The sequence below is a fragment of the Rosa chinensis genome, chromosome 4 (genome assembly GCF_002994745.2).
Source record: "Rosa chinensis cultivar Old Blush chromosome 4, RchiOBHm-V2, whole genome shotgun sequence".
Lineage (NCBI taxonomy): Eukaryota > Viridiplantae > Streptophyta > Magnoliopsida > Rosales > Rosaceae > Rosa > Rosa chinensis.
Window position 1 is genome coordinate 20,483,681 of NC_037091.1, and position 27,347 is coordinate 20,511,027.

Consider the following 27,347-nt stretch of genomic DNA (forward strand, 5'->3'; position numbering starts at 1 on the left):
TCATCTCATGAAAAAATGTTTAGGGAGTAGTTAACCTTGAACATTAATAGCATGATAGCATCCTCTATGTGCATGTGAAGGTAGTGAGTTAAAATCACCTAGATCTAGGATTGGTTTGCTTGCTTGATTATCTAAACTCAAATCTTTTTGCATCTAGGAGTAAGGAATTGATACTTATCCGGTAATATAACTTGTTCTTGGGTAGTTAGTTTCTCACTTATCCGGTGGAAATTGATAAAATAAAAGAAGTTTAAGCCTTTGTAGTCTTATGCGGATGCAAAGAGGGTAATTGGGAAATTAGAATAGCATCACTTGTATTTGAACTTCAATACTTGCAAGGGAGGTTAGTGGTAGACAATCCAACCCCTAACTTCCTCCATTATATTACTAGTTTAGTTTAGAGTAATTTAGTTTACATTTGAGCATTTAATTTAATTTGGTTCACTACTCTATCCAACAAACAATTTCACTACCACCACAATGCACATACTCACCATGAGCCTAGATTTCCTTGTGAATTTAGGTTTGTGATTGTACATTTGCATATTCTAGCTCTCCTTAGGTTAACACCCTAGCTAGTGAAAGGAATCCAATCCTCGTGGGTTCGACAACCTTTCTTAAATCCCTATACTATTACTTGTACCCCTTATACTTGAGGGTGGCTATTTGGCTAACAAGTTTTTGGCGCCGTTGCCGGGGATTGGTATAAAATCCGATTCCTAGCTCGGTTTGCCTTTGGGAAAGTTAGAAATTTTACTTTTGCTTTGTGTTTCAACTTGTGTTCTTATTTTCTTTGTTTTATTAGTTTTTGTGGTTGTTACCTTATTTTCGAAATTGTGGTAAGTACTTTGACAAGTAAATTAGTAAATTAGTAATTGTGGTAAGAAAAAGATAAAGTGTGAGCATGTTGAAAATATAAAAAAAAAAAAAAATAATCTTGCCTATTTGCTAGTTGCTATTTGCTTATTACTTATTGCAATTTCATCTTTTAGTTGCAAAATTAAATATTTGATAGTTAGATTTATTTCTTTTGGATTAGAAGTTGGTAGAAATTTGTAAAAAAAAAAAATAAAAAAAAACAGTATTAATAAATAAATAAATAAAATATTAATTAGAGTAATTAGATTAGGAATTTTATCTTTGTAACGTCGAGCTTACTCACTCAACATAAGTAGGCTTATCCAATTAATGCGATGTCTAGGCAAGGATCGAATAAGAGAAAGGTAACCGAAAGGTTGAAAAGTGAGCATTGCTCCACCAAAATCTTTTCCCTCCTTACCTGGTCGCATTGAAAGGAATTACCGAACTGTTGTGCGATAGGCAACACCCAAAGATCAGATTCCTCTTCTCTTTACTTAGTGAAAAAAAAAAAAAAATTAGTCGCAATTTTCAATTTTTGTATATTCCTTGCATTTTATTTTATTTTATTTCTAGTTACTAATCCTTTGGGAACTTATAGGTACACATATAATTTCTTCAATCTATGGATGGATGGAACCAAGGATGGAATGATCTAAGAGAGTTTGAGCAACAAAGCTATAATGATGAACTTTATCAACAATGGGAGCCTTACACCCAAAGTCACATGTCTTTCAACCATATTTGTGCATTGTGTGGATCTCCACAACACTCACCTCTTGATTGTGTCTTGAGATTTGAGTACCCGGAGTTCATGCAAAAGTATGAGTATGAAATGAGCATGCATCAAGAGACTATGGCATCCCAAGCATATCCTCAAGAAGAAGGAAAAGATGAATCTCTAAGATCTCTACTTCCAGAAGCCATTGCCGAGATGAAAGCTTCCAATGCAAGAATGGAGGAAGAGATTGATCAACTCAAACTTCATTATGCATTACAGCAACCATCTACCACCTTGCAAGAGCCACAAGTTTTCCTTGATCAAGTGGAGTCAACCTCAAATGAAGAATCATATATTCCACATCATGAGCAAGAGTTCCCTATTCAAGTTCAAGATGATGATGTAGATATACAAGAAGAACCACTTGGTTATGGGAGCCGTCAAATGAGCAAAGAAGAAATGAAGCAAAACATTGATGGTTTTGTTCAATTTTGGAAAGCAAGGGGGCTTGTTGTTAAAGATAACCTTGAAGAAGACGATGAGTACTTTGAGGAGAAATATACAACAAATGAAGTCATGCACCGTGATCCCTCCACCAATGAGGTCAAGACTCTCCAAGATGAAGAAATTCCTTCCATGCCTTGTCATAAAGAAGAAGTTGAAGAATCAATGATTTTTCTTCGTCCACCATCCAAGGAGCACCATCAAGAATTTCCCAAGGAGCAAAATAGAACATTGAGCACTCATATTCATAATGAAAGTATTGAGATCAAGGTACTTCTACCTCTCAATCCACCATACAGTGCTCAATGCTTATATGATGAAGTGAATGATTGGAAAGGAAGTGGTACACTTGTTCTCAACCTTCCACCTCACTCTCACATACCTCTACCACCTACTCCTTCTCCAAGCATCAAGTCTGCATCAACTTTGAAGGAGGAGTCAAGAAGGATACTTATTGGGAGATCCATTGCAAAGAAGAGGAAGATTAGAAGAAAGCCACTCCTTTGGTCAAACATTGGAGAATTCATGGATTCCTTTTGTTCTTGCCTCTATGACAAATCAAGAAGTCCTTTGGCTCCAAATAGTACGGTGGTCTTGCACAAGAAGTATCCCCCCTAACAAGTAGTGGTAACTTCTAAGGACCGGCTAGAAGTCCTCAAAAACAAAGCCCTACTTGGAGGTAGCCAAGCATGAATAAAAGAGTTTTTGAATAAGATAAGAAGATGAAGAAGAATGATATCATTTTTGATGCAACACCAAACTTATGATGAGCTTGGATTGCAAGGCTTTGATGCCTTGTTTATTGGTGATTGTTGGTGACGTGTGGAGAGTATTATGTGGTCTACAAGGGGGAGCAAATTCTAAACCTTCTTTTGCATTAAATTTCTTATATATCTTACTTAGTTGTTAATTTGTTTGTGTACTTTGTGTGTAAATGTGTGTTAACCCTTCCTCTCCATGCTTAGACTTTTTCATTGAAATTGCTTTCAAGAAAATACTTTATAACATTGGGGACAATGTTAAGTTCAAGTGTGGGGGGAATGTGTATTAGTGTTTAATATTGTGTGCTAGTGTTTAATATATAAAAAAAAAAAAAAAATTGTGTGCTAGTGTTTAATATAAAAAAAAAAATTAGTTTTTCTAGTACTTTTTGTGTTTATTCTAGGTTCCTTCCAACACCAATGATGAACTTGAGCTTAATATAAATATGGGCTAGAAAGAATGTTTGGGTCTTTTGAGCTTTATGTTTTCAAAATAAATTATTATGGATCAAGTGTTTGATTTCATTTATATCCATATTTGTCATATCAATATATTGAGGTAAAGAAGCATAGTGAGACTTGTGGGAGCTATTACATGCCATATAGTGAGATTTGAGCTTAATTGAAGTGCATGCATTGTTCTAAGCACTAATTTTTTCATGAGTGGACATCTCATTTGCTTTGCATCTCTAGAACTTGCTTCATATCTTTCGAAACTCTTTGTCTCAATTTTACATCTTGAAAATGATTTAGGCAACTAGGAATCCACCATGGCCAAATGAGTATGTCCCAAAAAGATTGAATATCCTTAGATTGCCATTTGAGCCTTTATGTTAGCCTTTCAATTCTTCACACCACAAATGTTTACCCTTAACTTAAACACTTGCCTTATCCTTTCAAATTTTCTTAATGAGCAATACGAGATTGTTTGTGTCATGATGCTAAAAGAAACAAGTTTGGGGTACTCGGAAAAGAATAAGTGTGGGCGTACTCTTTGTTTTGCAATTTTACTTTATTTTAGTGAAAGAAAAAAAAAAAAAAAGGAAAAAAAAAGTAGTAAAAAAAAATTTTTTTAAAAAGAAAAGAAAAAAAAATTCTCAAAAGAATGTCATTCCAATTCAATAATTAGTTTTTGTTTAAGTTTGGGGGAGTGGTGAGAAAGTGGAAATTTTGAGCATCTTTAGTTCTTAAGTTCTTAATCTCAAAAAGATTGTTGCTTATTAAGTTGCTTGAAAATTGTTATTCCATTCCATTTCATTCCTTTAACCCCTCACCTTGAGCCTCATTACATCCAATAAAAGCCCTTTTTCATCCAAGATGTGATTTTGTTGATAAGTGGAGATAAGATTGAAGAGCAAGCATATGGCGGAATTGCATGAGATTGTTTTTTGAGTGTAGATTAGTTAACCCATAAACACTTGTGTGAAAAATAGAGTGAATATCTTGTGAGTTTATGGTTAACATGATTTGACATGCATTCTCAATTTTGGTACGTTGAAATGACAAATTGAAGACATGCTACACATTTCAAAACGCAAGCATTTGATCCATAATCCATGAAGCTTTAAGACTTAACTTGATTTCCATGCCCTATCTATATTGTGTTCCTTGAGGAAATTGTTGGAAGGATTAGGTAGTTGTTGTAGTGTTGGATTTAGGTTAGTTTGCTTGAGGACAAGCAAAGTCCAAGTTTGGGGGTATTTGTTGGATCATAATTCATATACATATTTGTCCCCTAAAACATGAAAATTACTTGTTCTAAAGTCCAAATTTAATGTTGACTAATCCAATTTCATTATTTCCCTAATCTTATACTTTTGCTTAACCTTTGTGTTTATTTATATATATTTATTATGTTTTCCTTATCATGCTAGGAAATGATGGAGAAGAATGGAAATGCACTAAAAAGTCAACCTTAGAACATTTTCTTACTCCGGCTAGGAGAAAGTGTGCTAGACAAGGAAGAAGGAGCGGCCGCCTGAACAAATGAACTTCAAATGAGCTAAAATTCTGCAGATAAATTCTAGACATCCTAAGAAACATTTCTTATGAAGAGTGCAAGAGCCAGATAAAAGTGGAAGGCTTTCAAACAATCAGTCCAATTTTCTGCATAAGCAAAACTGGAAAACTGGACCTGTAAGGAGTCCAGTAGCATTTCCGGCCCAACCACTATTCTAAAAGCTCTGAAATTCTAGCAGAATGATCTACACTCATAAAGGAACATTTGTTATGAAGAGGTCACGAGCAAAATCTGAACTTTTGGTGGAGAAATAATTGAAGGAATAAAGGGGCAGAAAGTGACCTGAAAAACAGCTCAACATATTCCCACCCACATGAAAAAAAGCTAGATGCTTTTCTCTTTTTCCTTTGATATATTTTTCTACTCCATTCTCTTTAATTGATCATCATCACTTCCATGTTTCTGCACCTTCATGCTTTGCTTTCATTTCATCATTACCCCATCTTTTACTTATTTTACAAACCACTCCCATACTCTACTTTCATTATTTTTCTTTTTCTCATCATTTCACTCTTATTTTTCTTCCCTATTTAAACACATTCTCCTCTCACTCTCAAGGACCAATTCCTTCATCCCATTACATCTGATTTCTCTCTTCATCTCCTTCACAAAACCTCCATCTCCACCTCCCAAAATCCAAACCCACAATAGCCAATCTACTCCATCATCACCACCACAACTACCATCTTCCACCACCATAAACTTCATCACCACCACTCAAAGTCAGCCAAAGGAGCATCATATCTTCATCACCATTTCATTCATCATCACCATCAAGAAGTTCATATCCATCCATTCCACCATCAAGGAGAATTCAAGGAGCATTGAAGGAGAAAAATGAAGGAGAAGCTACCCATTGATTTGTCAAGCTTCAACTAGTTCTTTCTTCCCTTAACTCTTTAATTTACCTTGATTTACTTTATAGATTTGATGTCAATTTGTATGATTATGAGTGAGTAGTTATTTTGTTAGGGCTAGGGTTGAAAGCCGTAGCCAAACTTGTATGAATTAATGTTTTAATTGACATTTGTTGTTATTTGTGATTTTCATCTTCATATGTTAATTCAAGAAGTGAATGCAATTATTCAAACTTAACTATTTTGAATGTGTTATGTTTGTCATCTCATGAAAAAATGTTTAGGGAGTAGTTAACCTTGAACATTAATAACATGATAGCATCCTCTATGTGCATGTGAAGGTAGTGAGTTAAAATCACCTAGATCTAGGATTGGTTTGCTTGCTTGATTATCTAAACTCAAATCTTTTTGCATCTAGGAGCAAGGAATTGATACTTATCCGGTAATATAACTTGTTCTTGGGTAGTTAGTTTCTCACTTATCCGGTGGAAATTGATAAAATAAAAGGAGTTTAAGCCTTTGTAGTCTTATCCGGATGCAAAGAGGGTGATTGGGAAATTAGAATAGCATCACTTGTATTTGAACTTCAATACTTGCAAGGGAGGTTAGTGGTAGACAATCCAACCCCTAACTTCATCCATTATATTACTAGTTTAGTTTAGAGCAATTTAGTTTACATTTGAGCATTTAATTTAATTTGGTTCACTACTCTATCCAACAAACATTTTCACTACCACCACAATGCACATACTCACCATGAGCCTAGATTTCCTTGTGAATTTAGGTTTGTGATTGTACATTTGCATATTCTAGCTCTCCTTAGGTTAACACCCTAGCTAGTGAAAGGAATCCAATCCTCGTGGGTTCGACAACCTTTCTTAAATCCCTATACTATTACTTGTACCCCTTATACTTGAGGGTGGCTATTTGGCTAACATCTATATGTCAAGAATCACGATGCAAACTAATCTCTTGCTATCTTTTCATTATCTTTGCCTATTCATTGATGCTTTTGTTATTTCATTATCTATTCATCATCCGATGATATCTCTAAGGTCCTTATGCTTTGACTCTTCAAACTTCACCAACCTTTTCTACCATTTTTCACAACCCTTGCTCAACTTTGTTTCAAAATGCATTACAACTTACTATATGCTACCACAGGTAATGAAACAAAATCCTATTACTTGAATAAGAAAACGGCTAATCCATCATCTTGGGGAAGCCTCTGTCAACATCTAGATTGACTATTATCCAGCCTCAAAGTATAGTACATTCATTGTCAATTATTATCTTCTTAACAGTGACTGATCAATTAGTTTTCTTCATTTTCCAGGATTCGTAAAACTCCAACCACTGAGATACAGAAGACAACAGAACAAATCAATCTTTGTTTGCTTTGTAAAAGGTAGATAGTACGATTTTGATTGATAACATTGATTATTACAAAATGAATGTCTTTCCCTTGATAAAACTTAATTTCCGAACTTTTATTACATCTCAAAACAAAAGCCTCTGCTGTTTTTTTGTTTTCTTAGTAAGAACAAAATCAAATCAAATACAGGAGGGAATTCAATTATCATATTATTCAATCATTTATATATGAAATTTCGTCTGATTTTGTAGCATTTCCTCTACTTTTTGAATAGTTCAAAGAACCAAACTCTTTTGGTACTGTTAGAAACAAAAACTAAACTAAAGAAAATAAAAAAAGATCTGGTTTTTGGTCTGATCTATGTCTGTTAAAATATGATTCTTTTCTAATGCAGGTTCTGTTGTGTGCCTTGGACCATTTGGTTTTTGGTCAAAGGAGTTCTATGATAAGCAAATTATAATTTGAAAACATGTCAGAACATTGCTCTATTTGTCATTTTTCTAGATCAATTGTAATCATTAAGTAATTTTGGGTCCGATTTTGACATTTTGCTAGCTCGTTTAATTTCTTTTGATTCACTGATAGTATTAGGTAGGAACATGAATTGCAGGGTCTTCAAAATTTGTTACCATAAATTGGTATTCAGCTTTCTCTCAATTTTTGCTTTCTGTCAGTTTTGACCAGCTAAGCCCCTAACAGAGTTAATAGGACTTTTTTGAAGTAGGGGAAAACTTCAGGAAGCTTGAAGTTAACAATGATGCAATCAATGTCATCAAAGTAATTGGGAATCACAATTAAGATCCAAGTCAACAAGGTCCAATCTTTGATAACAACTGATTAACAGCAACCAAAAGGCCATACATAGTAAAGACACTAATTTATAAAGAATAACATAGCATGGCCAGAAAATTTTAAACCAAAAATAGGTAGTCACCAGTGGTAAAGTTACTGAACAATTTTTGTCAGTAACTGATCTAATCATGTTGAACTTTGAGAGACGCCTTCTGATGTTAACTATTGTGCTTCAGTATTTAACTATTCTAAAAATCAACGCATAGTGTTCAATTGCCGCAAAACTATGGCTAATTAAAGTTTAGCTCTTTATATACATTCATTTTTCAATCTACATTGTTTAGCTCTCCTTAACCGAATTGTTAAGGTATAAAAGTTTTTGATTCTTTGCTTGGTCTGTACAGACAGCGAAAGACGGGCCTTCTTTGGTTTTGGTTATTTGCTGGACTTGCAAGAGGTTTGTAATAAATTTCCAAAGTAACTTCATTTCGAAACTCTATTTCATTTTAATTTGTGTTATGATGAAGATAACTTCTAGATCCTAATAATTACCTTTTGCCCTCTAATATAATAATGCTATCCTTATTAATTCTTCAAACATCTTGCAAGAGTGCACAAAAAACTCCATCCGTTCAGAACAACACTACATTTAAGCATGCATCACCCCAATAGCTATCTCAGCAGCTGAGCAGCATACTTCAATTCAATTTATACATTGTAATACCAAGAAAAACATAATTTCAATCTTTATATAAAAATTCTGGTATCTAATTTAAAGGAGTTCCACGTCCGACGAACTCATTCGTAACCATAAATTCCGCAGCAAAGCGTGAGTATATTTTCTAGTTATATACTATATACGAAAGGCCGGTGGGCTGGTTACTGTTATTACTATTCATCAGGTCGAAAAGGCCATTTTGCCCTTGAATTTTTCTCCGAATTACACGTTTTTTTCATACTATGTCAGCTGGGCATATGCGTCTTTTGCCATTGGAAGAGGTTAAAAGACGCTTCTGTCCTTCTTTTTCCATTAGAATTTCAGGTTCTTCTTTGGTGTTTGATGTCGGCTGGTTCAATTGAGATTTGACATTGTCTGAAAACCCAGTGGACTGATGGCAAAAGCCAATAAGGATATTATCAAGTCCAAACAAAACGAAGAATACCGATTCTTCCAGATTTCACAATCGGACAAACAGTGTTCGAAATGAATTCCATTTTGGGATTACAGTTTTGCCCTGAATAGTTGAATATATATATATATATATATATATATATATAAAAGAGGGATATCCGGTACTATCCATTGTCGTCAGCATCTGCTTTTAGCCGACATCAAACTTCTCCATCAAGATCAACATCAGCACAAACTTGGTGAGTTACCCAAGCTTTTTCATTCATTTACACTTACCAATTTCTTTTATTAATTTGAACTAGCTGAGTCTTTCCCTTTTTACGTCATTGTTTGGTTTAGGGGTCATCATGGGCCGGGCTAGGGCCGGCCCTACCCTAAATTTTAGGGCTTAGGGTCGGGCCGGGCCGGGCCTAGTCAAAGTCAACAAAATTTAGGGCCGGGTAGGGTCGGGCCAGGGCTTAAATATGCTAACCCTTACCCGCCCGAAAAGCCCGATCCGTTAGGGCCGAAAGGGCTGGGTCGGGCCGGCCCTCAAATAGGGCCAAATAGGGCTGAAATGGGCCAAAAAGGGCCTTATTTTGTTTAACAAAAAAAAAAACATTATTTTTTTCTTCTCAAAATATGGCTTAATGGTATATATTGGTGATAAAAGACTCATTGTTTTTTATTGAACATATTTTATATTAATGTAATACTTGTAACTTATAACATTTATTAATCTTACTTAAGGTGGTTATATTCAATTAACTATCTATATAAATCTCCCAATATTAATTGTTGTCTAACAAAGAAAATAGAAATTAAAGAAAACAAAACTTATGAAATCAATTACAAAGAAAGAGATAAATTGCATATTATAGAAAAAAGAGAAACGTAATTAAAAATAGAAAAAAATATATGGCTTATTCGGGCGGGCCAAAAATTTCGAAATGGAAATTGACCAATCTGACAATGCTCATGGAGGGTAACAAGCCTAATAAACTAGTTATACTACATTACAAGGCATATAAGGATTATGTGCGATCCAAAAATTTTGAAATGAAAATCGACCAATCTGAAAATTCTTATATGTTTATACAATAGTGATAGGTATTGTGTAAAGAAATTAGGCCGATCCGCCGTGAATAAGGCGTCCAAAGTAGCGGTCAACGCTTTGCACAAGCAAACTTCCCTAAGGAGAGAGGCACCATGCGCGGACAAACGTTGCGGAATTTTGACATCCGTAAGTAGACCCCCTACCCATGAGAGTGTGGGAGCTGAAAGATCGAAAAAAATGAATTGCCAAGGACCGATTAAGAGCATATTTGTTTTATGTTCTATTTAGGGTATTGAGTTGACCGGGTAGATCGAGGTCCAACCGAAGGCGGAAATTGCTGAAATTTCTACCACTAACATATATTCATATGAAAACAACATCCAGCGGTTCATTTTAAAAAATTCCATTTCATCCCCCATTTTGCTCATGGAGGGTAACAAGCCTAATAAACTAGTTATACTACATTACAAGGCATATAAGGATTATGTGAGATCCAAAAATTTTGAAATGAAAATTGACCAATCTGAAAATTCTCATATGTTTATACAACATTGATAGGTATTGTGTAAAGAAATCAGACCGATCCGCCGTGAATAAGGCGTCCAACGTAGCGGTCAACGCTTTGCACAAGCAAACTTTCCTAAGGGGAGCGGCACCATGCGCGGACAAACGTTGCCGAATTTTGACATCCATAAGTAGACCCCCTACCCATGAGAGTGTGGGAGCTGAAAGATCGAAAAAAGTAAATTGCCAAGGACCGGTTAAGAGCATATTTGTTTTATGTTCTATTAAGGGTATTGAGTTGACCGGGTAGATCGAGATCCAACCGAATGCGGAAATTGTTGAAATTTCTACCACTAACATATATTCATATGAAAACAACATCCAGCGGTTCATTTTAAAAAATTCCATTTCGTCCCCCATTTTGCTCATGGAGGGTAACAAGCCTAATAAACTAGTTATACTACATTACAAGACATATAAGGATTATGTGCGATCCAAAAATTTTGAAATGAAAATCGATCAATCGGAAAATTCTTATATGTTTATACAATAGTGATAGGTATTTTGTAAAGAAATTAGGCCGATCCGCCTTGAATAAGGCACCTAACGGAGCGGTCAACGCTTTGCACAAGCAAATTTCCCTAAGGGGAGCGGCACCATGCGCGGACAAACGTTGCGGAATTTTGACATCCATAAGTAGACCCCCTACCCATGAGAGTGTGGGAGCTGAAAGATCGAAAAAAGTGAATTACCAAGGACCGGTTAAGAGCATATTTGTTTTATGTTCTATTTAGGGTATTGAGTTGACTGGGTAGATCGAGGTCCAACCGAATGCGGAAATTGTTGAAATTTCTACCACTAACATATATTCATATGAAAACAACATCCAGCGGTTCATTTTAAAAAATTCCATTTCGTCCCTCATTTTGCTCATGGAGGGTAACAAGCCTAATAAACTAGTTATACTACATTACAAGACATATAAGGATTATGTGCGATCCAAAAATTTTGAAATGAAAATCGATCAATCTGAAAATTCTTATATGTTTATACAATAGTGATAGGTATTGTGTAAAGAAATTAGGCCGATCCGCCGTGAATAAGGCACCTAATGGAGCGGTCAACGCTTTGCACAAGCAAACTTCCCTAAGGGGAGCGGCACCATGCGCGGACAAACGTTGCGGAATTTTGACATCCATAACTAGACCCCCTACCCATGAGAGTGTGGGAGCTGAAAGATCGAAAAAAGTGAATTGCCAAGGACTGGTTAAGAACATATTTGTTTTATGTTCTATTTAGGGTATTGAGTTGACCGGGTAGATCGAGGTCCAACCGAATGTGGAAATTGTTGAAATTTCTACCACTAACATATATTCATATGCAAACAACATCCAGTGGTTCATTTTAAAAAATTCCATTTCGTCCCCCATTTTGCTCATTAAGAAGTTAACATTATATTGGTAAAAAGGTTTCAACTCGACCAATTGATTATTTTTAGTTATGTTGATTACTTGATTTATTTCAAAATTGGTATTACATGAATATATTGTCCAATTTGAAATAATATCTTTGTAATTATTACAGTTAATTAGTTAACAGTAATTATTGGTAAATATTAAAATACCCATAAGATTATATTAAAACGGCGGTGTTTTTGCCGAATTAACGGTTAATTCTTTAAAAAAATTATTTTTTTCTTCTCAAAATATGGCTCAATTTAAAAGACTCATTTCCTAATATGGTAGATTGAAATAATTTTCTACACTTCCATAGTTTTATTACTTTTATACATATAACACATGTAATAGAAAATAACAAAAATAAAATATAAATTTTAGGGCCGGGCTTTAAGGGCCGGGCCGGGCCTAGCCCTTATGGGCTCAATCGGGCCGGGCCGTAGGGTAGGGCCGGGCTTTATTTGTGTGACCCATACCCTACCCTAAATAAAAAAGGGTCGGGCCGGCCCGCCCTAATGGAAGGGCCGGGCCGGGCGGGCTTAGGGCCCAAGGGCCATATGATGAGGCCTAGTTTGGTTTGGTTTAGTTGTGCAATTGATTTGATATGAATATTGGGAGAAAATGATGAATTAATTTCATGATATTCATCATCTATATTTGCAGGGATCCAATCGATCACGTGCTATTGTCATGATTGAAACAGAAAGAAGAAGACCTTTGAGCAATTCGAAGGTAAGGCATGCCTATGCATATTGCAGATTAAAGTTTGAGTCCTGCAATTTAAGGTTTAACATCCATTTTTTTTTTTTTTTTTTTTTTTCAGGAATTCAAGATGTGGAATTTATATAAGGGGTTCAAACCAGGTGGGTGTTCTCTGGCCCACGCTTTTGGTTTAGTTTGGATTCTTAGATAACTTGCTGGAATTGATCACAAAAAATGCGTTTGGGCCCCAGTACAATGGCCAGCAGTGTCTAAGTGAGTTATCATCTTTCATATTTTGATCATTATTTCTTTTCATGTTTTATAATCCTCTTATATAAACTTTGTTTCCTTTTACCAGAATTATTGTTTAGTTGTGAATGAATCTGAATCCATTGTCTTTTCGTTCAAACATCTCTATAGTGCTCAATTAACTTAGCATAGTAGCTTTTGGTGTTGTCATGAAATGGTTAACTTTATGATTAACAAAGTCATCTTCCTCAAACGAAACAAATTGCACCATGTTCCAGCAAGAAACAAAATTTTTAACTGATGAATTTCTTTTCTCAAGTTTCTGCATTTTGTGATCTGTATCTACATCTTTTAGATATACTACTGCTTTCTTCTGTCTGTTTATTTTCTAAAAGTTTATGCTTCGTTTTAGCCTAATAATCAGGAACAGTTAATGTAAAATGCTTCATTTATGCATTACGTTAAAGCCTTAACATCCTTTACAAAAAGGCATATAATCTTTTGATAAAATTTCACTAGGCTTCAGTGACAGATACAAGAAAATAGATCAACTGATTCTACTGAAAGCTTCGATTCCAATTTGTCTGGCATCTGCATGTTTTTTCCAGCTTGAGTCATTCGGTCATAGTTTCAAATTCAGTCTTCAGCTTTAAAGGCTTAACTTGGTTGATTACAGCAGCTATGGCTGCTTGCTTCTTATGTATTACATATTGGCTAAAAGCATTTCAGCAAGTCAGGTAATTCTCTATATGTGTCTATATGTATCTCAATTTTTTTATTCGCTTCTCTAATTTCCAACTATCACACCTGGGTTTGTAAGCTATTGGTTTCCTTTGCTTTAACAACTGAATTTATCAGTTTAAATGTGTAAGAATCATTTAGCACTATTTGTGTATTTCTAGCTGGGCGATCTGCTAGCACAATTGTTCCTCAATATTTTTTTTTATCTTTAAGGTAGATATATGGCGCCTGTCGCAGCTAAAGAGACATTCTACATCTCGATCAGGATGTTTGCCAAGATTTTGCACCAGTGGCAAAGAATGATGGAAGCAGCAACTTTCAAATTAAGACATTTGCAAATGCTCTAGCAGGTAATACCCTTTGTCTGCTGCTTAACAAATAGCAAAAAGTTTGTTGCTGTTTCTGTATTGGTTTTTCTAACATTGGGAATACTTTTACTCTTCAAAGATCAGATTTTGAGGAGTGAGTTGTTTTAGCACAATTATTGCTTGATTGTTTGTGCTCTTTTGTTTCATGTAGTTTCTGAAAAATGGGAGGAAAGTTTTCATTTACATGTGGTTAGGAAATTGATTATATCATTTACAGATGATGCACTTGCATATATAACATGTACACTTCTAACTCTTATGGCGTCATGGTGCTCAAATGATTCTATTGCAATTCTGTGGGATTATTTCTCCCCCTAGCTCCCCTCCTCTCCCAAAACAAAAATTTGGGACAGCGATTGAAAGAATGGAAGTTTTTATTAGGGAATTAGATATTTCATTGTTCACTAGATGTTCTGCAAATATTGGAACATTTCATGGCAAAAAAATTGCTCTCTCTCCCTTTTTTTTTTTTTTTTAATTACAGTTGATGAACTTTCAGCTTTTAAGTTTGATAAGGAAAATTTTTAACTTTTTTTTTTTTTACTCTGAAATTGGAAGAATATTTTGACTTGATTTTCGTGTTTGATTAATTTGATTCTTAAAGTTCTGATCTTCTGTTGCTCTTGGTTTTATTTGCAGCACCGATGTACCTAATTGGATCAAAATCGCTCATGTATGTATCTGGTTAACATACCAGATTTTCAAATCTGTAAAAGATATTCTGATTACGGACAATATTTTGAACGTTTGTTTTTGTTGTAGTTAAACTTATAACCAACCCGCAGAGCACGCGGAATTGATCTCTATCGTTGTCTACACAAGCAATTACTCTCCTGAACAACAGTAATGTTATGAGATCAGGGATACCATGTAATATTATGTAATAATTTCTTTCTTCCATTACGTAGTTCTAATTCATACGAGTAACTCCCGCGGCAAAGCGTGGGCATAATTTCTAGTATTGTTAAACTTATAATTTGGACTTGGCATTCTGTCTTACCATCTGGAAAACCTACATATTATGCTCTTGCAATCCCTCCCCCCTATCTCTCTCAACGTATTTCGGTGCTAACTTTTCCACCATTTGGTTCTTGAAGACTTCTTGCTCAATTGATGCAATCCTTAAGATCTTGAAGAAGAAGGGATTCGATGTGGCGGTATCAGATGATGCGGGACGCTTTGTGTGCAATTACGTCTACTACCATTCTCTCCGGTTTGCAGAAGAAAAGGGTCACAAGTCTCTATTTGTCCATGTTCCTCTCTTTTCAAGAATCGATGAAGAAACTCAGATGCGCTTTGTGGCGTCTCTTCTGGAGGCTCTTGCTGCAACATGCTAACGCCATTGTTGCAATGCTTCTTCTTTGTAACCTTATGTTTCATGCCATCTGCTGTTAAATGTAAATTGATGGTTTGATTATCATTGTGATTGTAAAAGCGTACTAATAGCATGTATCAGCGTGTTGCTTTTCGGTGTGGCTTTCGTATTGTCCAGGTGATGTTTCGATGTAAAAAATGGAAAATTTCAAATCAATCTTGTAATGGTGCAAAGATTTGCCCCTATTTCCTGTATTTTATTATCCATATGAGTCTTTCAATTTCATATTTCAAGCTTCAATCTTTAAACATGGTGACCTAAGGCAAAGACCTTTATAGTCTTTTCAAGTCCACGAGGGTTTGTATATATAGTCAAAATTTCAAACACCCCCTCCCATATCCGTTTAGATTTTCAAATGTTGATTTTACCGCGGAGAGCTCGATGGTCATTTCGAGTTCTTCGATCATTGTCTTCCTCTGTGAGCATACCCATTGTAGCTTCATCAACCTCATCTCTGGGTTTCGACTCGTGTTTTGAACCCAATACCAGTGACCAAGTATACTCCAACAACCGGAGAATAGGCCACTTTATAAAATCTGGGGACTTGAACAATGCACTCAAAGTGTTCGATGAAATGCCTCAGTATGATGTTGTGACATATAACTTGCTTATTTCAGGGCATGGCCGATTTGGGCATCGAGAACAGGCTTTTCGGCTCTCTACTGATATGGTTTCACGAGGAATTAGAGAAAGTGCGTCGACGTTTTCTTCTGTGTTGGGGACTTGTACTGATGCAGGGCTTTATAGAGAAGGGGTTCAAGTTCATTGCAGGGCGGTGTCTCTTGGGTTTAGCTTGAATATGTATGTGGGGAGCTCCCTGGTAGACCTTTACTTGCGTATGGGGCAAGAAAATGTAGCTGTAAAGTTGTTTGATGAGTTGCAGGAGAGAAACTTGGCTGTATGGAATTTGTTGTTACGTGGGTTTTGTGAACTGGGTCGAGTGGATGAGCTGTTTGGGATGTATTATAGGATGAAGTTGGATGGTGTGGATCCAAATGGGCTTAGTTATTGTTATTGGATACGTGCATGTAGCAATGGGAAGCTTTTGGATGAAGGAAAGCAGCTCCATTGTGGTGTTGTGAAGGAGGGATGGTTGGAATCGAATGTGTTTGTTGCCAATGCTCTGGTGGATTTGTACTCTGCTTGTGGGAGTTTGATTGATACAAGAGAAGCATTTGAAGCTATTCCAGTGGAGGATGTGATTTCGTGGAATTCGATTATTTGGGTCTATACCGAAAATGGTTTGCTGCTTGATGCTCTTGAGTTATTTACTAGGATGCAGTTTTGGGGGAAGAGGCCATCCATCCGTTCATTTGTTGGGTTTTTGAATTTGGCTAGTAGGATTCGGAATATTCAACTTGGGAAGCAGATACACTTATGTTGTGAAATCGGGTTTTGATCATGATGCGAGTTTTCATATTCAATCTGCTCTGATAGATATGTATGGGAAATGCAGTGACATTGAGAGTTCAGTGTTCATATATGAAAATGGTCGTGATAGAAATTTGGAGTGTTGCAACTCATTAATGACATCTTTGCTGCACTGTGGTGTTATTGAGGATGTGGTGGAGATGTTTGGTTTGATGGTTGATGAGGGAATTGGTCTTGATGAAGTTACTCTTTCTACGACACTAAAAGCTTTATCAGTATCTGCTTTTGCAAGTTTAGGCAGCTGCAAATTGCTTCATTGTTGTGCAGTAAAGTCAGGTTTTGAATCTGATATTGCTGTTTCGTGTTCACTAATCGAAGCATATGCAAGATGTGGTCATGTCAAGCTTTCCTGCCAGGTTTTTGATGAACTCCCTTTACCAAATGTCATCTGTTTTACATCGATTATCCATGGATATGCCCGAAATGGAATGGGAGGTGAATGTCTTCATTTGCTACAGGAAATGGTGGCAAAGGGTTTGAAACCTGATAAAGTGACAGTGTTGTGCGTGTTAAGTGGTTGCAACCATTCAGGTCTGGTTGAAGAAGCAAAATTGTTGTTTGATTCAATGGAAATGCTATATGAGGTCTCCCCAGACCGAAAGCATTATTCATGCATGGTTGATCTTTTAGGCCGGGCAGGTTTGCTACATGAAGCTGAAGAGTTGCTGCAACACGCACCCGGAAAAGGTGACTGTAATGTGGAGCTCATTGTTGCGAAGTTGTAGGGTGCACAAGAATGAAATAGTGGGAAGGCGAACAGTAAAAAGTTTATTGGAGCTTGAGGGAAAGGACCCTGCAATTTTGTTGCAAGCTTCAAACTTCTATTCTGAAATCGGTGAGTTTGACACTGCAATGCAAATCCGAGAATTTGCAATAGCACAGCAAGTAACAAGGGACATAGGTCACAGCCTGGTTGAAGTAAACAGCCGCAGTCACCGTTAGCATCTTGAACTGATGGAACCAGCTCACACATTGTTCATTGGCCCCAGTGCCTCAGGTCTAACATCTTCTGAATATAATTGTTATTATTATTATTGCTGTCGTTGTTTTGCTTCTTTTATGGGTAAAGCGTTAGGTGTGCATGTAGTGAATCAAAGATCTGTACCTTTGTTGTCCTGGTGATCTAACTAATCCGTTGACCTTTTTTTTTCCTTGAAAGAAACTGTTCTGGATTTTGTTGTTATTTCCAATTTACTATTTTCATGAAGGACTATTATTTTGTAGATTTATTTTTCCCTTTCCTTTTCTTAAAATAGATGCTAGGACTAGATACGGATTGCAGGACACTGGGTGGTGGATCTTGTGTTCTGCTTTAAGAGTAAAGCAAAGACCAAATATTTTCCCTTGCTTAAAGTGTGGGATTGTAGAAAATGCAACATCTTCATGTACTTTCAAGTCAAGCCATATATTCCACAAAGCCCTTCATTTCTTGTGTCAATGAGATGAGAAGAGACGTGGTGGGACGTGGTGGCTGGCCAATTTACCAGTCTCGGCCACATGTGCTAAAACAAGAGAAATTTTGCTAAATGACCCTTTTGGGTCTTCAAAATTATTTACAACCTTGTTGTTTAATTTAGTTGAAAAATGACCATTTGAGAAGGTAAAAAGTCATCTAAACCCTTATTAAATCCCTAGAACAAAAATTTAAAAATTTTTAAGAAATTTTTTCTCATTCGGTGAGCAGAAGATTTTGAACTTTTAAACTCTGAAATTTTTCTCCTCTAATTTATATTATTGACCTACACAAACCAATCTGCTATATTTTTGCTTTGACCCGTGGAGTACAATTGCTCTGCTTTGCTTTAATTGAAAAGGGAAATATCATTTTCATACTTTGTTTGAATAGCCAAAAAAAAAAAAACCAACAGTAGCAATGTACAAGGTTCCAGAGACTAAATGACTTTTTAATGTCAAGCTTAGTGAAGAAGTAAAATGCAGCAAATAGAAAAAATTACAGCACTGAAACGTAAGTACATAGAATTAAAGTGTTGTAATTTAAAACACAACATTAATAGGAAGATCGCATTCCATCAAACAAGTGGAATTGGATTTTGGCAAGTTGCACGGTTATGACCTCCTCCACCGCATCTTGTACACTTTTTTCTAATTGCATCTTTCCTACAAATGGAATTCGTACCGTCTTACGTCTTCCAGGTACTACTTGTCTTATTGGTGGTAAGAAAATTTTGTTCTGCACATCTTCAGGCACATCCCACTCACATTTATTCCCAACTGGCCAAATAGGCTCCGCATACGCTAAGATAAGTGCATTGGCTGTGTAAAATTGGGAGCACATGCTATACACTGATATTCCTTTAGTTCTACAGGCAACAGTTGCATGGGCACAAGGAAGTCGATCAAGATCAAACTCTCGACATGTACAAGTCATATTATTTAAGTCCACTATAAATGTTTGACTTTGATCATGTATTTGAAATGCATAGAGATAAATTGGAGACACCTAATGTATAATGAAACCAAAGTGAGCATGGTTCCGAATCGAAAATCAAATAATATAGTATAACAAGTACAAATATTATGAAACTAATTTTTAGAATACATACCCGCATATGCGAACCACTATTGTTGTTTTTGCGCACTTTGTCTTCTGCCCATTTGGTTAAGTGTGTATTAAGGGAGCTTGCTGCATCACGTCGTTCAACAAACCATTGTTGAAGCACCTCTCTTAGGTGATCCACTAAAGTAGTAATTAGTAGTTTTCTAGCATCTTTAAGCTTTGAGTTCATAGATTCAGCAATGTTGGATGTCATCATGTTGTATCTGTACGCCATAAAATGAGCTCCTGCCCACTTATGACACCCAATGTCTTCAAGATATTTACAGACTTCTCCATCTTTTATTTTTTGAATGTCATCCATCAATGTATTGAACTCGGATACTTGGTACTTCTTTGTTGCTGTGTAATATAACTTAAGGAACTTCATTTTTTTTGCCAAACTTTGATTGCAGGTTGTTAGCTATGTGAAAGATGCAGGCTCCATGATGTGCTTCAGGAAAAACATTATCCACATCTTTGGCAATGCTTCCATGTCGATCAGATATAAAAACCAAGTTCTCTACAACTCTAATGGCCCCTCTCAATTTTGTCAAAAACCATGACCATGAGGCATCATTTTCCGAGTCTACCACCCCAAATGCCAAAGGATATATTTGATTCTCTCCATCTTGGCATGCAGCCACAAACATGGTTCCAAAGTACTTTCCTTTCAAAAATGTACCATCTATAGCAATCACGGGCCTAATAGAATCACGAAATCCTCTAATTGAGGCTCCAATTGCCATGAAAAAGTATAGAAAGTGATTATGTTCATCAGTTTCTATGTGTGTTATTGTACCTTGATTTTTGCACTCTAACATAACACAATATGTTGGAAGTATAGCAAATGATTCCTCTGGTGATCCCCTTGCAATTTCTAGTGCTGCTTGCTTGTCGATGATCACGATGAATAATATCCAACGAACAAGAATGTTCATTATGAAACTTTCTTACTTCAAAATAGGCCAAGTCTTATAGCTTTATTGCGCGGAGTCGCCACTTACAATTAGGATCCACACACCTAACTTCAAACCGATCACTAGCAGATTTGTTCACTTTAAACTCGTAATTCTTTCTTATTGCGAGCATGCCCAAATGTTGTTTCAAGGCTTTCTTACTCGGATATAACTGACCTACCAAAATATCGTCACTGGTGTCCACAAATGCAACATTCTCATAGTCTTCTATGCGCCTTCTCTTGCTAAGATAAGAAGATGATGGAGTAGAGTTAGCATTCGTAGGTTGCTCAGTTTCAATTTCTACATCGTCCATTGGACTCTCATTATCCCAAGTGGCATGTGGAAACTCATCTTCCTCTCTTGTATGAGACATTACCACCATTATCCAACCCAGAGTTTACTACTATTCGCTCATGCGGGGAACTCGATCAATGCAATTGGACTCTGATCTTCAAGCTCAGTAGAGAACATTGTTGAGACAACATCATCATACTGAAAAGATGGGTTAGGTCTACTATTCATGCCTTGATTACTTCCACTTACAGATCTTGATAAGCTGCATTCTAGAGTAATGTAGAATGGAATCTTGTTAGGTTGCACTGAGAGGCTGTCACACACCCAACTAGCTACATCTTCATTGTCAACTATCTCCATTGTGTTGCACACCCCTAAGCTGTTCTTATATTGATAATGCAATTTCATTCCACATTGATTTGGACTAATACCAATCCGATGATATAATTCCTTCACAAGCTCTTGGTAGGTAACATTGTTTGAGACTAACATTGATTTCGATTGATCACTTGTATATTGGGAGTTCACCCATTTCCCACCGTAATAAAGAACAACCATGAACCGATTCATTATCTGAAAGAAAAGAAAAAAAGAAAGAAAGTGACCATGATAGTAGTATAGCGTTAATACAAATATATATCAATGATGCTTTATGGAATAAACAGAAGCAAGGCATCAGACAAAATAAAATTATAAAAATAACAACAGCAAGGCTATATGAAGTGTAGACTTAAACTATACGAAGTGCAGGCTATTAAACAAGCAGACTATAGGGAGACATAAATCTTCTAGGCTAGACTCCTTAAACTGTTGTTCAATACAGAAACACAAGGAAGCGTGAAGGCAACAATTACTAACCAAGCATGTATATCACTAAATATATATTCTGGAACAATAATGCATATATATATATATATATTTGTTAAATCAAATATCCCCAACAAGGAGGGAGATCATCAATATCAGTTCAGATAGTTGCACGTCCTATTTGACTCAATCAGCAATGTCTGCATAGATTTTTATGCAGAACGACATGCAAGCATGTAACAATGTAAATAGAGGATTGATACAGAAACTTTCATCCAAGTGTGAAAGTTTTTCTATTGGAACCTCCAAATTTACTCATTTGACTTCTATGCTTTTTACACCTCCTATCAAATTTTCAAATACTAAATTTACTCATTAAACCTCACTAAAGTTCCTCAAATAACCTTACTCATATAATTTACAAACAAACTAAGATCTTTATAATAAAAAACTTAGTCATTTCAATGATTTAATTACTCTATAAATCTTAATTACATCTCCATTCCTTAATCAGACAACATAAATCTCTTATCCAATAAAAAAAATCAAACACAAGGTATTGAGTTTTAAAAATTAATAAAAATAAAAATATGTGATTTTTTTATTTACTTTTTCTTTTTTAGCTGTGCAAAAAAAAAAAGATTAATAATTTTTTCTTAATGTTTCTCTATTTTTTGTACCATCTTGATTAATTATTTAATTTTTATTTATTTATTTTTATTTGGTAGCTCTGTTTTTTTCCTTCTTTTTGCAAATATAATGGATATATTTAGATTTAGGTCATAACACAATTTATTTTGTTCTCCCTGACCAATATGCGTTCAATATGCATATCATACATTTTTATCTTAATCATAGTTTTATTTCTTATTAAATATAAATGAATGCTTTAATGAGTATGTAGTGAAATTGGAAAATTAAAATAGATAGGGAAAATAATAAAAAATGTAATCTAATATTATTGAATTGTAAAGTCTAAAGAAAATAAATATAACAATTTTTTTTGGTATAATTATTGTCCTTAATAGTCATTTTATTGTAGGTTATATATGTCATTTAATAATTCACAATAGAGTGAGGTCAAGTGAGCAGATTTAGAGGTCCCAATAGAAACTCTCTAAAACTAATAGCTATACTCTGACCATTGTCTTTTCAGTGATTGCATGAATTAGAGCTAGACTGGGTTCCACTGCAATTTCATGGAACTCAGAAGGACATGAAATGCACGTTTTGGTCTGGCCTCACGCTTCAATGAATGGGTTAAAACCCTTTTATAGACCAGATGGACAAGAATTTGGGGTTAAGCATATGGTCCCATAAGAGTTATCGACATCCCCCCACGATCGATCTAGAATTGGTATTTGCTATTGGTGGTGTGTTTGTGTTTCTCTCAGGTACTCATGATCCTATATATGACTATCACGATGACGCAGAGATGAAAGCTTCACACCTATTAAATCATAAGCCTTTTGGCTTGGTACCGGTAACTGGTGAATGTGGTGACTATGATTGATCCAGTTTTCTAATTCTTTTGTTCACACTGCAGCACTGTTAGTAAACTTGTTCCCCATGTATGTCGACATATAACCAAATTACTCTGCACTCAACATATAAATTAAACCCTAAAATATTCAAGAACATAATTAAAATAGCAAGCGTTGGACTTTATTTGACCACAAAATTATAATCCAATTCTTGAAAAGAAAAACAAAGAGATTATTGATGTACATACCTTGAACACACAACAGTTTTGAACTTTTGATTATGTTCCAAATTAGTAAGATAGTGTTTAGGTTTTGACTATAAGAGAAATTGCTTGTCATGGTAAAATAGCACTACTAGAATAATGTCATTAGACATCGCCACTATTAAATCGGTCAGGATTGGACCTGATGTTAAAAACTGTGCTAACATCAGTTTGTGAAAAAACCGATTTCTATGATTATTATGGACATCGGTTACTTTCGTAACCGATGAGAAAAGTTTCGTTCGAAAAATTTTAAAAAATGCGGAAGGACTAAGTTTTAAACTTTGAGAACCGCGGGGACCAATTATTTTCCTCTTTCTCTCAAACTTTCGAACCCTAGCTAATAACTGTGAGACTCAGCAGCTCATTCACCTTGCCGACCTCATCGTTCTCCAAGCTGACCTGCCTTGAGTTCCCGACATCCTTCTCCAACCTGACGTGCTCCAAGTCCCTGACTTCATTCTCCGACCTAAGCTGACTGGAGCCACCTCCGATCTGACCTAGAGTCCCCGACCTCGCTCCCTGACCCTGAGTTCCCGGCCTCGCTCTCTGACCCAACCTCCCTCTCCGGATCTCGAGCTTGAGATCCGTGGCTACTGTCTCTCCCTCATTAACCTCCTCCGTCCCCTCACCGGTGCCATCGCCTCTGCCGGCAAGCTCTCTTCCGCAGCAAGCCGATGCTTCTCATCCAACGACAGCACATCCTTGCTCTGAGATTCAAACCCCAACTAGTCCAAATGGCCTCCACACTTTGTTCTTTGTTTCTGGGTTTGCATATTTCGGGTTCTTCCTGCTCTCTCTCTCTGTCTCTTTTGATTTTTATTTCTTTTTAGTCTTTGAAAGATTTTGTTCAAGATCTAAGAATTCACTTGTTTGTGATTGTTAGTGACACTGATATTGTTCTTTGTTTGATTTGACTGGGTTTACTTAGGTCTCTTTGCTTTGGAGAAATGGAGGCCACAATGCCCATTTGCAAGACTGATACTCCAACTCCGGTGAGTGCCTATATTTCCGAAGCTTATTTTGACTTGGGTCTGGGTTTTGAATGGACGATTGTGTTCAGATTCATTGGAATTTGATGTGTATAGAGAAGTTCACTATAGTTCTGTTAGCCTAACATTGGGAAAGCTTTCAACGGGTAGAGCAGTAACCCGTTGAAAAGTGAAACCCAGTTTGGCCCCCTCTGATAATTCTGCGCCGCTCGTCGTCTGTAGCTCTCTCTCTCTCTCTCTCTCTCTCTCTCTCTCACTCTATCTCTGTGTGAAGCTTCGGAATTTAGCTAAAGATGAAGAAGCGGGGGACTCTGGGGTTCGAAGATTCCAAGGCCGTGTGCACTGAAGAAGCTACGGAATTTTGAGTGCTTAACTGCCTAAAGATCACTGGGAGAAGCACTGAATTTCTAACTTCTCTGTTGTGTTCAATGTTGGAAGCATATTTTCATTATTTGTTGACTGATTTTGTACCTCCCATGTTTTATTTTTTATTTTTTATTCTGTTCATTCGTCGGTACCTACATGATAGCACAATGGAATTTGCTATATAAAGATCTAGGTTATGGTCTTTTGGTAGTTAGAAAAGTCTCAGTTAAATTGTGATTTTGTCATACTCATGTAGATTTTCCATTTGCATACCTGGCTCACACTTAAGTTCACAAATATCCTTCCATTTTTGTTTGTAGGTGATGGTGTGACAGAGTAAAAGCCTAATCCTTCAATATATTTGATAGCTGCAAAGGTAAATGATCTACATTCTTATTTCCTCTGTATGTATTTATATCTCAAGTATCTTGATTGTATTGGCTCTCTCTATATAAAGTGCATATCCGTGGAGAATTAGGTGAATGCCATGTCTCAGCCAACGTTTAGGGTATTCTAAAATTAAGAATTAGGTGAGAGCCAATGAACCCAGCTCCTCCAGTAACCAAAATTCTCATGTTTGCCTTAAAGAATTTGGAATTTCTTACAGGAGAGGGGCTCGGAGGCCGTTTTGTACAAGTACGTTCTCCATTAGTAGCCATTTGATGAACTCCTTAACTTCAAGAAAAATCCCCAAATTTCCTAAGCTGTTTTCAGATTAGTGCAATTGCAATATGAGATAAAGGAGAGAGGTTTATGTACAAAATGCAATGGGGTCAGACCCCTTCTTTTCTCTTAGTCTGGATTAAGGATTCATTGTCCTTAACATAGAAGGACTAAGCTAATTAGTGCAGTGTTTGGATTGTTTTCTTTTGTTTCCAAATTTAATTAAGATTTCTCTTCCTTTTAGTCAAGTTATTTATAGTTTGGAATAAGGATTTATTCTCCTAATTTATTAGGGATGAGTTTAGTATTTCCCTTCTAACTTAGCTGTTACCTTCTTTATAGTTTATGAGTTAATGCTTATACCCCTTAGTTTGTATTCTTCATTCAAAGCCTTGATAGTTTGCCATTAGGTATCGAAATATGAATTATTTCTGCCATCATCATGTGGTACTGAAAAGGAATAAAATCTTCCTCCACCAAAAGTAACGACGGTAGCAATCAATTGATATCTATTTATCCCAACAGGCTAAGCTTTATTGTTGACAAGCAAAGCTTTAGTAACATGTTTAATTCAGATAATTAAAAGCAATTCAAATAGTTGTTCATGATCAGTTCATGTTGAGTTTTGATACATATGATGATCAATTAAAGCTGTTAGTATAAATGATTAAATCAGTTACAATTGTGTGTATTAAATGAATGTATTTCTAGGTATTTAAATTATTTGTGTTCAAAAGTTCATTTAGCTACAGAGGTGAAAGCGAATATAAATTTTGAAGATTGTATGCATGCTTGAAATGGCATGAAAGATTGTATCAAGAAGCAAATGGCAAAGTAACAGAAACAGATAAAGGGCTTTTTGCATCAGCTTTTCCACGTAAATTAAAGGGCCAGTATTGGTCAACAAGGTTAAAGGATGTGTGACATGTTTATAATTTTAGTGTTTACATTTTAAAACTGTTCACAATCCTGGAAGCATTGTTGCAATGGGTCAGATTCAATGTTATTTTGGGTAATAACCAGTGATCTAATTCATCAATGTTCTTTCTATGTTTGTCATAATGTTCAGTGCAAAGACTAAGTCAGTTAAAACCAGTAAACAATCTTATGTCTTGGAGCTGCAATCCATGAGCAGTCTCTACATGGTCTTAGTTTTGGTTCTAAGCAGATAACTGTTTTGTTATGTAGTGGAGATATGAATGGTAAGGATGAAAGGTATAGATTAGTCTAGGTCATATGTGTTTATTAAATCAAAATCAGTGTGTAACTGTGTTCCAATTTTGAAGTCAAGGCAATAATGATACTGATTAGTTAGATATTGACAAGGATTCTTATGGCTTTAGTTTAATCCTAGATCAATTGTACATCGTACATGATACAAATAAAAATTAGGTTACCTAAGTTAATGTTTTTTCTCTTTCAGCTCTCTCTTCTTCTTCTTTTTCTCTCTCTCCCTTTAAACTTTTAATTCCACTTGCTTTTCGTTTGCTGTAAAGGTTTTCGGAGTAGCTTGAAGCTCTGGAAAGATCTGCAGAGGCAATATCTTTTGGTGGAATTAACCACGCTTTCCTATTGTGTTCTGATACAGGTTAGCAAGCATATATATTGATTGGTTAGTCATCATTGTTTACATTTTCAAGTCTACCTCATTGCAGCATGCTCTATGAATTTCTGCATAATATCCGTAGCATGAAACTGTGGAAGTGTGATACACTTTTCACATATATTTACAATATCCATATGTGGTTAGTTTATACGGTTGTTGTTTTGAAGGAAATCAAATACTGTTTCTTTGTTTCAGTTTTTTCTACTTTTTCAATTGAGTTGATAAATTGTAAACTATGAGCCCTGATATCTAGACCCTAAACCCTTGAAAATATTAATGTCAGTATCAGAAATTGTTTTCTGAGATCAAGTATATTCAGACTGGTCTTTCTGCCGTTGTCCAATATTGTGCTATTTGTGGTTGAGATTATTCATGCATCAGATATGTTGCATGGTCTGTTTGATTTTGCATTCAATCTTATGAGACTTCTCCCTCTTCTTCCTTTTCACTCTGCTTCTTTGAATCGATTTGCC

At 35.8% G+C, this 27,347-nt stretch overlaps 1 pseudogene; it reads left to right on the forward strand.

Moving 5' to 3' along the window:
* The first annotated feature begins 15,798 nt into the window (after nucleotides 1-15,798).
* LOC112200881 lies at nucleotides 15,799-18,097 on the forward strand (annotated as a pseudogene).
* Nucleotides 18,098-27,347: the final 9,250 nt, after the last annotated feature.